The sequence below is a fragment of the Nicotiana tomentosiformis genome, chromosome 7 (genome assembly GCF_000390325.3).
Source record: "Nicotiana tomentosiformis chromosome 7, ASM39032v3, whole genome shotgun sequence".
Classification (NCBI taxonomy): Eukaryota; Viridiplantae; Streptophyta; class Magnoliopsida; order Solanales; family Solanaceae; genus Nicotiana; species Nicotiana tomentosiformis.
Window position 1 is genome coordinate 114162940 of NC_090818.1, and position 17153 is coordinate 114180092.

The following is a 17153-nucleotide window of genomic DNA, read 5'->3' on the forward strand; positions in this document are numbered from 1 at the left end:
CATATAAATACATATACAATTAGCGTCATTGCATATTTTTGTTCTCCTTTCGGCTTAAATGGTTGCTGATGAACCTGCAAATACAGGTTCCTCTTGAGTAATTTGCAAATCGAAAGATGACCCTTCGAAATTGAGTGCTTTAGTGGGTATTCTGAAGAAAACCTAACAATGGTGAATATTTATTTAAAAAAAAAACAGCTGAAGAGAAAAAGAAGAAGCTTTAACTGGCGAAAAACTCAAAAACTTTAGTGGTGAGTGGTGAAAATCTGTGTTAATGATTTACGACTTGCACAATTTCATAGTTCTTGACAGAAGCAAGAAATCATGAATCAGAAGGGAAAAAAATTGGTGTCACGCCTCCACGTCCTGTGGAATTGGGAAAGAACAATATTGAAAAGGATGTTAAGAAAACTTGCAGGAAATCATAGAAAAATTCACTGTTTTCATGGCTGAAGAGTAGTGATAACCATGGAAATCATGGAAAAGCTCGATGTCTGTCGGAAGAAACCAATTTTCTGGCTCATATAGGAAAGAATGAGAGAGACCGTGGAGAGAGAGAGATCATGGAGAGAGAAATAAGATACTATGCGTGATTTTAGGAGAGAATAAACTGAAAGAATGAGAGAGAAGAATATTAGACAGCGTATTTAATGGCTTAACAGTAGCAAGTGACCATAAATACATATTTTTCTATAAAAACTAAAAGGTAGCTATATAAAATAATATTTTAAAAGGGTTTTTATTTATAATAAATAGGGTGTAAAGCTTTGCTATAGGAGGTAAAATTTCCAAGAAGTAATTAGCATCAAAGAATGTGATGGGATGTGTGAGATTTCCACATTTTTAACTTGATATTTTAGGTTCAAATTTTGGAAGTGAAACAATTTCTTATAGGAAACTAATAGGCCTTACGCGACTCGAATCTGAAATAGTCAAACCAATGACTTCCATATGATAAAACTATAAAAAAAAATTAGAATTGGATCTTCTTTACTTTTTAATTCAATATTATAGAGTGGCTAAAGTATTACCAATATGGAGTTTTCTTATGAAATTAATTTTATTAAACCTTCCTATATATTTTTAATAAGAATTCAATAGACAAGATTGTATTAATTTTAAAATCTTAAATATTAAAAAAATTAGCATAGAAGTTATTGTACTCCAAAAAAAATAAGTTATTACATATATGTCCTTTCCTCACGAGTTCTTCTATTTAATATTTTAGGGTTATTTTGGTCTATCAATATTATATTCGTATTTTTATAATAATATATGTTCTCATGTTTCTAAATGGATTTGGACAATAAAATATATTTTAAAAATTAAATTAGTAATAGAATTTTTTAAAAAAAGTATATATCCTAAGAGTAATAGGATTACCTGACTAAAAATATGCTCATATCCCGAAAGTAATTATTCTAATGAAAAATCTAACATGTTCCTAAAGGTATTAGGTTTACATGCTAACATGTAGTATTATATATCTATGCACAAAATAATTATACTAATAGGATTTCTAAAGGTAGTCATGCAGGATTCCTAACGCGTAGTATTATATCCTAAAACTAATAGGATTACAAGGCTAATATCTAGAATTCCGATTATGTCCTTTTACTGTGAGTTATTATGCTTAATACTAAAATATTTTTGTACTTCAACATTTTATTCATGCTTTTATAATTGTCACGACCCGAAATTTCCACCTTCGGACCGTGATGGCGCCTAACATTTTACTTGCTAGACAAGCCAACGTTAGAATAATATTAACCAATTTTTAAATAATTTTTAAATTATTAATAATCAAAGAAACAAATGCGGAAGCAAAGTTTGAAATATAGTGAATAATCCATAAAAATAACGGTGTCTAAATACCATCCCAGAATTGGTGTCACAAGTGCACGAGCTTCTAGAATAATACAAATAACGGTCTGAATAAAATGAATCTGTCTGGAAATAAACAAACATCTAAAGTAAAAGAGACGGGGACTTCAGAACTGCGAACGCCATGCAGTTATACCTCAAGTCTCCTCCGAGTAGCTGAAATCCGAGAAAGTCTATGGTACGCTGCTGGGACCAACTCCAAAATCTGCACAAGAAGTGCACATTGTAGTATCAGTACAATCGACCCCATGTACTGGTAAATGCTGAGTCTAACCTCGACGAAGTAGTGACGAGGCTAAGGCGGGGCACTTACTTTACCTGTACGCAATATTAGTAACAACAACAATAATAGAAATAAATCAGGTAACTCGTTTATAATAATTGAAGCCAACTCAGCAATCATAACCAATTATTATTTCCATCTATTCTGTTGCAGCGTGCAACCCACTCTCATAATATAAACATATTCAATTATGTTGCAGCGTGCAACCCACTCACATAATATATTCACATTCAGTTCTGTTGCAGCGTCCAACCCGCTCATACAATATATTCACATTCAGTTCTGTTGCAACGTGCAACCCGCTCTCACAATATATTCATTTTAATAAGTCTGTTGCGGCGTGCAACCCGATCCTCCAAAATAGACTTTTAATAAGTCTGTTGCGGCGTGCAACCCGATCCTCCAATATGGACTTTTAATAAGTCCGTTGCGGCGTGCAACCTGTTGCGGCGTGCAACCCAATCCTCCAATATGGACTTTTAATAAGTCTGTTGTGGCGTGCAACCCCGATCCTCTAATATGGACTTTTAATAAGTCTGTTGCGGCGCGCAACCCGATCCTCCAATATATTCATTGTAATTAATTCTGTTGCAGCGTGCAACCCGCTCCTACAACATATTCATTTACCAATTCTTATAGAAGAAATTTCCCCAATAAATGTAACAATTAATATAAAATTATAAGACAACAAACATACAATAATTATGATTTAATCATGAAACAAACAATGACAAATGGCAAATTATTATGGAAATCAGGGAGAAAATATGCAGTTTAATATTTAATATGCTAAATGTCAAATAACAATTAAAACACATAATTCAAATAGCATGTAACAATTAATGCATGAATTCAAGAATTAATATTTGACAAAGAATAGGAGAGAAATAATTTTTATAATAATTATTTTATGATTTAAAATAATTTATGATTTTTTAAGTAAGCAGGAAAACAATTAATTTGACGATGTATAGACACTCGTCACCTCGCCTATACGTCGTTCACATGCAATTCACATAAAAAATAATTTAAGGGTTCTATTCCCTCAAGTCAAGGTTAACCACGACACTTACCTCGCTTTGCAAATTCCAATCAATTACTCGACCACAACTTTTCCTTTTAAATTTGTCTCCAAAAGCTTCAAATCTATTCACAAACAAATCAATATACACAATACGAATCATAGGAATTAATTCCATATGAACTTACTAATTTTCCGGATAAAATCCGAAATTCATTAAAATATTTGGCAATGGGTCCCACATCTCAAATCTCGGAAAAACTTACGAAATCCGAACACCCATTCCGAGACGAGTTCAACCATACAAAATTTATCCAATTCCGATGTCAAATGGACCTTCAAATCTTAAATTTTTGTTTTTGGAAGATTTTATAAAAATCTGATTTTTCTTCCCTAAATTCACGGATTCATGATGTAAATGAGTATGGATTCATGAAATATTATCAATATAGGATAAGGAACACTTAACCCAATGTTTTTCCGTGAAAATCGCCCAAAAATCGCCTTACCCGAGCTCAAAAATGGAAAAGGGTTGAAAATGGGACGAATCCCATTTTCCAGAACTTAAGTTCTATTTCTGGAACTTTTACCCTTCGCGAACGCGGTCAGTGCCTCGCGTTCGCGAAGCACAAATTAGTGATGTCCAATTTTACTCTTCGCGAACGCGAGGGCTACCTCGCGAACGCGATGCTTGCCTGTCTTGTCCTTCGCGAAGGCCATTTTCTTGGCCAGCCCCTTTCCCTTCGCGAACGCGAAGCTTTGCACCTCGTCCCCTTCGCGAACGGGTTCCCTCTTTCGCGAACGCAAAGCACGATTCCGTTTGTCTCCAATTTCTTCTTCGAGAACGCAAGACCCCCTATCGCGAACGTGAAGAAGGATACTAGAAGCAGATTTCTTTAATTTTTTTCAAGTCCTAAAATGATCCGTTAACCCTCCGAAACTCACCAGAGCCCTCGGGGTTTCAAACCAAACATGCACACAAGTCCAAAAACCTCATTCAAACTTGCTCGCACGATCAAATCGCCAAAATAACACCTAGAACTACGAATGAGACACCAAATCAAAGGAAGTTTTTAAGAAAACTTTAAAACTTATATTTTTACAACCGGATGTCCGAATCACGTCAAATCAACTCCGATTCTTGCAAAATTCGACAGACAAGTCATAAATATTATAGTGGACCTATATCGGGCTCCGAAACCAAAATACGGACCCGAGGTCAATAAATCCAACACCAGTAATTTCTTAAAACCCATTAAGCTTTTAAATTTTTATCAAAATTCCATATCTCGGGCTAGGGATCTCAGAATTCGATTCCGGGCATACGTCCAAGTCCCAAATTACGATACGGACCTACCAAAATTTTCAAAACACAGATCTGGGTCTGTTTGCTCAAAATGTTGACCAAAGTCAACTCAATTGAGTTTTTAAAGCTCTATTTCACATTTTAATCCATTTTTCACATAAAAGAATTTCGGAAAATTGTTCGGACTACACACGCTAGTCGAGGAATGATAAATGGTTCTTTTCGAGGTCTCAGAACACAAAATTACTTATTAAATTTAAAGATGACATTTTAGGTCATCACATTCTCCAGCTCTAAAACAAATGTTCGTCTTCGAACGGAGTTAGAAAAAAAAAAGTACCTGAGCTGGTGAATAAGTGTGGATATTTACTTTGCATGTCCGACTCGGACTCCCTGGTAGATGCCTCTACCGGCTGACCTCTCCATTGCACCCAAACTGAAGGATAAATCTTAGACCTCAACTGTCGGACCTGCCGGGCTAGAATAGCCACCGGCTCCTCATCGTAAGTCAAATATTTGTCCAATTGGACTAAGCTATAATCTAACACATGGGACGGATCACCATGATATCTCCGGAGCATAGACACATGGAACATCGGATGGACATCTGATAAACTAGGTGGTAATGCGTGCTTGTAGGCTACTTCACCCACCCTTTCGAGAATTTCAAAGGGTCCGATATACCTAGAGCTCAACTTGCCCTTCTTTCTGAACCTCATTACACCTTTCATAGGTGAAACCCGGAGCAATATTCTTTCTCTAACTATGAATGCAATATCACAAACTTTACGGTCGGCATAACTCTTTTGTCTAGACTGAGTTGTACGAAGTCGATCCTGAATAATCTTGACCTTATCCAAGGCATCCTGTACCAAATCGGTACCCAACAACCGAGCCTCTCCTGGTTCAAACCAACCAATTGGCGATCGGCATTGCCTTCCGTATAATGGCTCATATGGATCCATCTGAATGCTCGACTGATAGCTATTATTATAAGCAAACTCCGCAAGTGGCAAGAAATGATCCCAAGAACCTCCAAAGTCTATAACACAAGCGCGGAGCATATCTTCCAATATCTGAATAGTGCATTCTGACTGTCCGTTTGTCTATGGATGAAATGATGTACTCAACTCCACCCGCGTACCTAACTCACATTGTACAACCCTACAGAAATGTGAGGTAAACTGCGTACCTCGATCTGAAATAGTAGACACGGGCACCCCGTGAAGGCGGACAATCTCACGAATGTATATTTCAGCTAACCTCTCTGAGGAATAGGTAACTGCCACTGGAATGAAATGTGTTGACTTGGTCAACCTGTCCACAATGACCCAAACTGCATCAAATTTTCTCTGAGTCCGTGGGAGCCTAACAACAAAATCTATAGTGATACGCTCCCACTTCCACTCAGAAATTTCTAACTTCTGAAGCAAACCGCCAGGTCTTTGATGCTCGTACTTAACTTGCTGACAATTCAGACACCGAGCTACATATGCAACTATATCCTTTTTCATCCTCCTCCACCAATAATGTTGCCGCAAATCTTGATACATTTTGGCGATACCTGGATGAATAGAATACATGGAACTGTGTGCCTCTTCGAGAATTAATTCACGAAGCCCATCCATATTAGGCACACAAATACGACCCTGCATTCGCAGAACTCCATCTTCCCCCACAACAACCTTTTTGGCATCACTGTGCCGCACCGTGTCCTTAAGGACAAGTAAATGAGGATCATCATACTGCCTCTCTCTGATGCGCTTATATAGACAAGACCGAGCGACTGTGCAAGCTAGAACCTGACTGGGTTCTGAAACATCTAACCTCACGAACTGAATAACCAAAGTTTGAACATCTGCAGTTAATGGCCTCTCACCAACCGGAATATACGCAAGACTTCCCATACTCACAACCTTTCTACTCAAAGCATCGTCCACCACATTAGCCTTTCCGGGGTGATACAAAATGGTGATGTCATAGTCTTTCAACAACTCTAACCATCTTCTCTGCCTCAAATTAAGATCCTTTTATTTTAACAGATACTGAAGGCTACGATGATCAGTAAATACCTCACACGAGACACCATAAAGGTAATGTCTCCAAATCTTCAGCGCATGAACAATGACTGCCGATTCTGAGTCATGAACAAGATAATTCTTCTTGTGAACTTTCAATTGCCGCGACGCATATGCAATTACCTTTCCATCTTGCATTAATACTGCACCAAGCCCAATGTGAGAGGCGTCACAATATACCGCATACGATCCTGAACCTGTGGGTAATACCAACACTAGCGTTGTAGTCAAAGCGGTCTTGAGCTTCTGAAAGCTCAACTCACACTCGTCTGACCATCTAAATGGGGCACCCTTCTGGGTCAATCTGCTCTTAATAGTTGTTCATAATCGATTACAGAATCGTCAATTAACTTCATGTTAACAGAAATCTCATTTCAAACCTTCACAATACTAATAACGAGATGCGGGGCATGAATACCTCATAATTATTTACCCGAATTAACGAGTCACATTTAACGCCACCTGGGCGGGTACCTACCTCGTAGGTTACAACTCAATATTTCAACACGAATTTGGCAAGTATGCACAGAGAATTTCATACAAAAAAATTTCAAATAAGCCTAGCAGGCATGACTCCCTATTAGTACTATAGTACAAATTTAATTTTCACAAGGGAGAATTTAAACACAAAAAAGTTTTTATCACAAGGATCTCGTCCTTATATAACTTCCACCGCAGATCATAGCCTGGTTTAAATATATCAATTTATTTTAAAATACGAGGACCTCGGCCTCAGTTCTAAATCACAAGTAATATGCACATCTTGCCAATCGAAACTTTCCATTTTCTCCTTTTAAATAACTTTCGTTAAAGAAAATTACAAGACATAATGAACCCCACACCGATAGGGCATATAATTCACAATTTGTAATCAATTATCCGGAAATACATTAGAACATACCGAAATAAGTACCAGAAAGGCACCTTTAGCCTCACAGATCTTATTAGAGTCCATCATTGAATGATAGGTGTAGTTATCTCTATAAAACCTTCCAACAGAAGTAGACACATAAGTAGATTATAGAATTACGAAGCCCACTCATAAGTAGAGCACAATAGGAGGACTCGTCTTGATACTCAGAACCGAATCGAGTTAAGGAAATTATTCCTTTATTTTAAATCGAGGTCGTACCTATAACGGCACCATCTGAAGTAATGACCTCCACTATACTATAAAACAAATATAACAATGGCTGGGTCTCCACCCCTAGGACGCCTTCTACCCGCCTGTCCTCCACCCTTAACTGGTCATGTGGGTGGTGTAGTAACTGCAATGGGGCACGTAGCTTGAGTGCTTTGATGAAATATGCCTCTCCCAAGTTTGGGACAATTTTCTCATGATGTGCCTAGTATCACCGTATTCATAACAACCTCTTTGCAGGTTTGGCTGCTCATATTGAGTTTGTGCCAGATGACTGGAATAACCATTGTAGGAAACTCATGCCGGTGGTGCATTAAAAGAACTTACTGGAGCACCCCAGGTAATCCGATGTGCGGACTGGGTTGGGCGACTGCCCGAGCCCCTGACATAATGATTTTTTTACCTGCAGAGTAGAATCCACTGAATCCCCCAGAACTTCAAAACGTCTTGGTCTCCTTATCTTGGCAATTTCTACCACTAGCGTAAATGAAGTATTAGTCTGTAGCTCATGAGTCATACAAAATTTTACGATAATAATTAAGTCCTTTAATGAGTCTGTGGACTCACTCTCTGGATGTAGGAAGCAAAGAAGGAATATGGCGGGCTAACTTATTGAACCCGATGGTATATTATGATACCGTCATGGTGACCTGACGCAATCATTCAAACCCTATGCGCCATGCATTACGGAGAGTCCGGGAAATAAACTCTTTCAAAAGCATTTATGAGAACCGAGCCAAGTGGGCGGTGTTGTATTGACTGGTCTACCCTCTTCATAGGCTTGCCACGGACACCTGTGGAAAATTATCTCTCCCAAGGCCAATTTCTTCTTTTGTTATGCTGACTCAACACTATTGAGATGACCCATTTCTTAACATGCTCTTCGATTCTTCTCAGAGGTAACCCTTACCCCTATTTATACACAACGATCACAAAAGTAGAGCTCCATACAGACAAATCTTGGCACAAACCATAGTCCAGAATCTCGTCAACCACTGTACTTCCTCCGAAGCACCCCAAAATCCGCAACCGTGATGTCCACGCTGAGTAGACCTTCTGTAAATTTAATGTTGTTTCTCTAACTTCTTTGGTACTTAAGTATAAGATTATTACGGAGGCGGACATACCGCAATTCCCACCTTATTCTCTACAAGATCTCAGGCCTTAAATACATGTAAATTTTGGGAGAATCTTTCAGTACCACATATATACATTTCAGGCCAAAACTGATATAACACATGACTCGCAATCCATTCATTAATAGTGGACTCCCCAACTCGGCGCGAAGTCATAGTTCACCACGTCCGATGGTCCACAATATTAACCTTCACAACTCGTATAAATCAACCAGGTGCCAAGGTACGTTGCACCCCCCCTCCCCCCACATTTATCACTGGGTGATCTCTTTATACGTCCACATCTTCAGTCGGAATCACACGTTGAGGCAATGTTTGAGCATCTCTGGCTCCCCCGTAGTTCATCTGCGGCATAACGAACCGTCGACGCACAACTGATACCGAGTGCGCAATGTCATACACGAGTAGATACAAAGGAATGTGAGATAGAGGTTTTAAGCAAAATCAATGCCGCACGATAAGGAATGAAAGAGGTGATATTGTTCCTAAACTTCATAGCCTCTGAGAGATAAGTACAGACGTCTCCGTACTGATCCTTCAGACACTACTAGGCTTGCTCATGACTCGTGAGACCAATATAACATAGTGCTCTGATACCAACTGTCACGACCCGAAATTTCTACCTTCGGACCGTGATGGCGCCTAACATTTCACTTGCTAGGCAAGCCAACGTTAGAATAATATTAACTAATTTTTAAACAATTTTTAAATTATTAATAATCAAAGAATCAAATGCGGAAGCAAAGTTTGAAATATAGTGAATAATCTATAAAAACAACTATGTCTACCATCCCAGAATTGGTGTCACAAGTGCACGAGCTTCTAGAATAATACAAATAACGGTCTGAATAAAATGAAGTTGTCTGGAAATAAACAAACAGTTAAAGTAAAATAGATAGGGACTTCAGAACTGCGAACGCCATGCAGTTATACCTCAAGTCTCCTCAGACTAGCTGAAATCCGAGCAAGTCTATGGTACGTCGCTGGGACCAACTCCAAAATCTGCACAAGAAGTGTACAGTGTAGTATCAGTACAACCGACCCCCATGTACTGGTAAGTGCTGAGCCTAACCTCGACGAAGTAGTGACGAGGCTAAGGTGGGTCAGTTACATTACCTGTACGCAATATTAGTAATAACAACAATAATAGAAATAAATCACGTAACTCGTTTATAATAATTGAAGCCAACTCAGCAGTCATAACCAATTATCATTTCCATCAATTCTGTTGCAGCGTGCAACCCGCTCTCACAATATATACACATTCAATTCTGTTACAGCATGCAACCCGTTTTCACAATATATTCACATTCAGTTCTGTTGCAGCATGACAATATATTCACATTCAGTTCTGTTGCAGTGTGCAACCCGCTCTCACAATATATTCACATTCAGTTCGGTTGCAGTGTGCAACCCGCTCTCACAATATATTCAATTTAATAAGTCTATTGCGGCATGCAACCCGATCCTCCAATATGGACTTTTAATAAGTCTGTTGTGGCGTGTAACCCGATCCTCCAATATGGACTTTTAATAAGTCTGTTGCGGCGTGCAACCCGATCCTCCAATATATTCATTATAATTAATTCTGTTGCGGCGTGCAACCCGCTCCTCCAACATATTCATTTACCAATTCTTATAGAAGAAATTTTTCCAATAAATAAAACAATTAATATAAAATTATAAGACAATAAGCATACAATAATTATAATTTAATCATGAAACAAACAATGACAAATGGCAAATTATTATGGAAATCAGAAAAAAAAATAGGCAATTTAATATTTAATATGCTAAATGTCAAATAAAATTTAAAACACATAATTCAAATAGCATGTAACAATTAATGCATAAATTCAAGAATTAATATTTGACAAATAATAGGAGAGAAACAATTTTTATAATAATTATTTTATGATTTAAAATAATTTATGATTTTTCAAGTAAGCAGGCAAACAATTAATTTGACGACGTATAGACACTCGTCACCTCGCCTATACGTCGTTCACATGCAATTCACATAACAAATAATTTAAGGGTTCTATTCCCTCAAGTCAAGGTTAACCACGACACTTATCTCGCTTTGCAAATTCCAATCAATTACTCGATCACAGGTTTTCCTTTTAAATTTGTCTCCAAAAGCTTCAATTCTATTCACAAACAATTCAATATACTCAATACGAATCATATGAATTAATTCTATATGAACTTACTAATTTTCCGGATAAAATACGAAATCCATTAAAATTTTCGGCAGTGGATCCTACATCTCAAATCTCGGAAAAACTTACGAAATCTGAACACCCATTTCGAGACGAGTTCAACCATACAAAATTTATCCAATTCCGATGTCAAATGGACCTTCAAATCTTAAATTTTCGTTTTAGGAAGATTTTATAAAAATCTGATTTTTCTTCCCCAAATTCATGGATTCATGATGTAAATGAGTATGGATTAATAAAATATAATCAATATAGGATAAGGAACACTTACCCCAATATTTTCCTGTAAAAATCGCCCAAAAATTGCCTTACCCGAGCTCAAAAATGGAAAAGGGTTGAAAATGGGACGAATCCCATTTTCTAGAACTTAAGTTATGTTTCTCGAACTTTTACCCTTCGCGAACGCGGTCAGTGCCTCGCGTTCGCGAAGCACAAATTTGTGATGTCCAATTTTACTCTTCGCGAACGCGAGGGCTACCTCGCGAACGCGATGCTTGCCTGTCTTGTCCTTCGCGAACGCGAGATGCCCTTCGTGAATGCGAAGGCTAATTTCCTGGCCAGCCTCTTTCCCTTCGCGAACGCGAGGCTTCGATCGCGAACGCGAAGCTTTGCACCTCGACCCCTTCGCGAACGCGTTCCCTCTTTCGCGAACGCGAAGCATAATTCCGTTTGTCTCCAATTTCTTCTTCGCAAACGCGAGACCCCTCTCGCGAACGCGAAGAAGGATACCAGAAGCAGATTTCTGTAGTTTTTTCTGAGTCCAAAAATGATCCGTTAACCCTCCGAAACTCACCCGAGCCCTCAGGGTTTCAAACCAAAGAAGCACACAAGTCCAAAAACCTCATACGAACTTGCTCGCACGATCAAATCGCCAAAATAACACATATAACTACGAATCGAACACCAAATCAAAGGGAGTTTTAAAGAAAACTTATATTTTTACAACCGGACGTCCGAATCAAGTCAAATCAACTCCGATTCTCACCAAATTCGACAGACAAGTCATAAATATTATAGTGGACCTATATCGGGCTCTGAAACCAAAATATGGACCTGAGGTCAATAAATCCAATATCAATAATTTCTTAAAAATCATTAAGCTTTCAAGCTTTTAATTTTTCATCAAAATTCCATATCTCGGGTTAGGGACCACGGAATTCGATTCCGGACATACGCCCAAGTCACAAATCACGATACGGACCTATCAGAATTTTCAAAATAATGATCCGGGTCCGTTTACTCAAAATATTGACCAAAGTCAACTCAGTTGAGTTTTTAAAGCTCTATTTCACATTTTAATCCATTTTCATATAAAAATTTTTCAGAAAATTATACGGACTGCGCACGCAAGTCGAGGAATGATAAAATGGTGCTTTTCGAGGTCTTAGAACACAGAATTACTTATTAAATTTAAAGATGATATTTTGGATCATCACAATAATAATATAGATAAATGTCATCCAACTTTGGCCAATTAACTAAAAGTACATATCATTTGAATTTTTATATTTTCTACTGGGAATATAACATTAGCTTAATAAAATATATTAAATTTAATAGATCAATTTTAGAGACCTCTCCCACGTTTCTATTTGAAATATTACAAAATTACGTTTTCTTCATAGTTTGATTTCTTTGTAACAACTCGAAGCCATAGGAAACATACCGAACTCGTAGATTTTGTGTTTATTATTGAATTATTTGATGCTCTAACAATGACTTTTTTTCTATAATTCAATAAGGTGTTTAAAAAATTCTTTAAACAAATGAGTATAAATTAGTAAGGGAAAATAGTCAAATTATATTTTTTATATTAATGATAACGTGTTAACAAAACTATTACAAAGAAATCACAAAAACAAAAAGTAAACATAATATTGATAAATCACAACTGAGATTAGCGACACTTGGAGGTTTCTCAAATTATCCAAAATATAATTAATTTATTTTGGAGTGTTATGTCATATTTCAAGTACAAAATATAAAATTAAATAATATTTACTTTTGGGTTATCTTGGCCAAAGTTGAGTGATTTTTATGTGATAATAGAATAGTAACTTTTGTGTTACAAACTCAAAGCTAAATGATATTTATGTGACAAAAAATAGAAAAGTAACTTTTGTATTATAAACTCAAAATTGAATGTATCTACTCGTTGTTCGTTCAAATATTCAAAGTCTTAAAGCTCAAAGCATATTTTGAGAGCTCAAATATAGCTGCGTTTCTGTATTTTAATTTTCTCTCTCTCTGATTGATTAAATACGGTATATGATCTGCGTTTAATAACACATAAAATCAAATTTTTCTAAGTCTCTAGCAAAATGCATGCACTGATATGTTCTACGACAAGTAGCCAAAGTTTCAGATTAGATGACACTATCAGTATATAGAAGCTAAATTCATGCCACGTTTATGCTTACCAATTTTGCATCAATATTTTGCCGACATTTTGTAACGTACAGTATCTTCCAGCTGATCTATAATTGATTAACAACTGACAAAAACAAAGAAAGGAAAAGTAATAGATACGTAGATGTTGGAAGTTAACGTAATTATCAGTAATTGATTCAATAACGGTCAAACTCTTTTAAGTTTTTTTAACCACTCATTTTACAAAGGGGTCCTTTTCTTACTAACTAATTGCAACTTGAAGTTGTAAATACAATACTGCAACTATTACTAGAAATTAAATTAGACATTTTATCTGGACTTTAATAGCTGCAAAAGTCACCATTGAAAAATGGCATTTATTATAGTGAACTCAATCATTTTATGATATTCCTTTCACGATTGTCACCTATACAGGCGGAGTCAGAATTTTAAACTTATGTGTTCATGATTTTAATCTTCAGGGTTCTAAATTAATAATTTATATATATACAATAAATTTTTAAGACAAATATAAGGTTAGAAACAAAGCTACTGAATTAGACCGAACCCACTTTCCGTACTCTAGCTCCGCCCCTTGTCACCTAAATGCAACATTTTTTTGTTAGTATTATTGTCACAAAAGCCGCCATTCATTTGAAGTATTCCCACGTTGGGGGAACAATTGGACAGAATCTAGGAATTAATTAAAATACATAAGGTACAAACCAGCTTGGATTAGTATGTACGGATTTCTGACCTGTAATATTTCATGGTGGAAAATAATCTTTATGTCGTCAAAGGTTAAAGTCTTAATCTTACATTTTTGTAAAATCTTGAAAGGATCTTTTGACCTATTGTTAGTCCATTACATAATCGATTTTCTCACCCCCTAAATAATATATAATAATGAAAAGATTCTTCTTAATTAAAAAAACTCTGCGCCCGGTAGCATTTACTAAGGAATATTCTACTGCATTAAGAGCGACGGTCCGTTATAGAGAATTTGACATTTATACTCAACGTTATATCTCAATCTATGACCCTCATAATTGGCATTAAAAGCAGGGCATGATCCTATGACCTTTTTCCCTGGGCATGGCTATAAATAGTGAGCTCAATTACCATTGTAGAGGAGACGAATTTTCAGGCAAGAACATATACTGTATTATGTACAAAGCTTTGTACAATTTTACTTTCTTGCTTTTAGATCTCATCATTGCTGTGTTCGGGAACCGTATTCACGGAATCGTCGTCTTTGCTATTTCATCTACTTTCTAAGGCAAAGTATTGTGTATTTCTTCAATTATTATATTATTTAAGAATCAAATTAATTCACTTGTCTAGAAACCACATATAAATTCAACTGTACCATTTTACGGGTAAATAAAATTGAGAATATAGCGCCCTATATTTTATGTCCCAAACGAAAAGGAACCTTAGTACTTTAAAAGTCAAATAAAAAAGGGTTACATGTGAATAAGTGTTATGGTTTTACATTGATGTATTATGTTTATAATCCACTTTTAGGGAACCAAAGAAAATTAGATGAGTTTACGTACGTACTCCTTTAGTCATTTGCAGATCAAGTCCATGGTCCATTTTTGGGTGCTTACCTAGCTGTTTTACAAATTAATTTCATCTCTTATCGCTCCCCCAACTAATGTCGGGTTGAGTGTAATTGAATGCTTCGTTTAATATTCATTCATACTATGAGTTAACACTAACAACGGCGGAGCAAAAATTTTCACCAAGGGTCAAAATATAAAAAATTGGATACACCGAAAAATTAAGGGTGGTCAACGTATAATAAATATACATAAATAAAAAAAAATTACCTAGCAATACAGTGTAATTTTCTGACAAAGGGGTGTCGACACCCCTTGGTTGAATGTGGCTCCGCCGCTGACGACTAATGATATAAGTCATTAGGGTATGTTGTCTACATCGCACCCTTAGTAATGTGGCCTTTCCCCGGACCTGCGTGAATGCGAGATACTTTGTGTACCGAGTTGCCTTTGTACTATGAGTTAATCAATCACCTGATGTTTTAATAAGTAGCAGTTGAACCCAAATTTTCCAAGTCTATATATAAATGCATGAGGAGATCTGATATTTCCTCAAATGCAGCATGTATGTTCACAGTATCCTTATCTGTGAGCTAGGAATTAGGATTAAAGGGGTGATCCGTGTATTCAGAATGTTCAAAGATATATTGTCCACTTGCTCTTTACTTTTTTATTTATTTATAAAGTTAAAAATATAGCTCATTATCCTTTGATCTCTTTTCTTATGCTATATATAAATAACACTAAGAACATAAATAACCCTACTTTTCTGGAATGGAGATCGTTTACCCGAAAAATCGGATATAGTTGAATTTATAAGTAATTCTAAGGATATGTGATATAGCTTGACATAAATCGTACGTAAAAGTGGAAATGTTTAGATTCTTGGCTATAGAAACGGGATATAAATTATTGAACAAGAAGAGTGAGTATGCCGAGTCAAACAAGCTCAAGAGATTTATTCTTCAATAAATAGAAGTAGTCTTTTCTTACAATGTATCAACTTCCTTTGTGCTTACAAGGATTCCCCCATTTATAGTAGAAAGATCTTATTTTATTTATAATAAAAAATATATAGTGGAGAACCCATGATTAATTGTCTCTTCCTCGATTCCTGCCAAGATTCTCTCCCCTAGTGCGGTTGCAACGACTCCTGTCTGCGAGCTCGATACTGGCTCGAGCTCGGTATTGGGTCGAGCTCTCGGCCTTGGTTCGAGTTCGACATTCGGGGTGAGTGTCAATCGGTCTGTGCATCTCCGACAACCTTCACGTTGCCTTGCGGTTCGATTTGGTCATGGGCTTGATAATGATATCGAGCTGATTCCTCGATCAGTCTTGGAGTTCGAAGCTTGTTTAACTATCCTCAGAACTCGTCTCGAGCTCTCACTTCGATCGCTTACCATTCAAACTCAATCAAACGTATGGAGGCCTAAATCTATTTGGACCGTATACAGATAGTCTCCTCGTTTCTCAGGAAGAATGTGGTGAGAAGCGATATAATTTTCGACGGCTCGATCGGATTATAAGCTGACGTTTTCACTGGGCTCGATCATGACGTATGTGATAGTTATCCCGTCGATTTAGTCTTTTAAGGTATTTAATGCACGTCAGACGGTGGTCGGCCACTGCTGATACTGAACCGCCACGGTATAAACCTATAAATAACCCTTCCATTTATCATTTGCCATTTTTACATCTTCAATCTCCCAAATTTTCTTACTCTTTCCGCCTCTATTTCGCCGCTTATAGAGCCACCTTCATCAGCGTTTGACACCATCAACCTTTCATCTTCCTTTGCTTTTCTTTCTCTTACATCAATGGCAAAAACTTCAAAAACCATACCTCAGAAGGAGAAAGCTTTCTCTTCACAGCCGTCCGGCGACAAGGCGCCGGTGGAGCCGTCTCCCCACGAGTATGTTCCTGGCCCGTGTACTTTGAAGATCGATTTAAAGGTTGAAAATCCTTCGTCGGTTCCAGGTCGATGTGATCATGTGTCGATGTACATGTGCTCGATAACAGAGGGCCATCTCGAGGATGTGAGGAAAGACTGCAACTGGGGTCCCGAGGTTGTGTTGCAAATTTCCTCTCCCGAAGAAAGCGTCATCACTCATGTGGAGGGGTATTTAAGTGTTTATACTTACCCCTTC

General features: G+C 37.1%; 1 long non-coding RNA gene across 2 annotated transcripts; it reads right to left on the reverse strand.

Annotated features, from left to right (window-relative positions):
- Positions 1-1864: 1864 nt before the first annotated feature.
- Positions 1865-15562, reverse strand: LOC138895174 (uncharacterized). Of its 2 annotated transcripts, none has more exons than XR_011409394.1 (3): positions 15277-15560; positions 13492-13565; positions 1865-2089 (listed from the first exon to the last, which is right to left on the reverse strand). It is a non-coding gene; the product is annotated as an uncharacterized lncRNA (long non-coding RNA). The 2 variants fall into 2 exon arrangements; XR_011409395.1 differs by lacking the exon at positions 1865-2089 and adding an exon at positions 9641-9851 and having other exon boundaries at positions 15277-15562.
- Positions 15563-17153: the final 1591 nt, after the last annotated feature.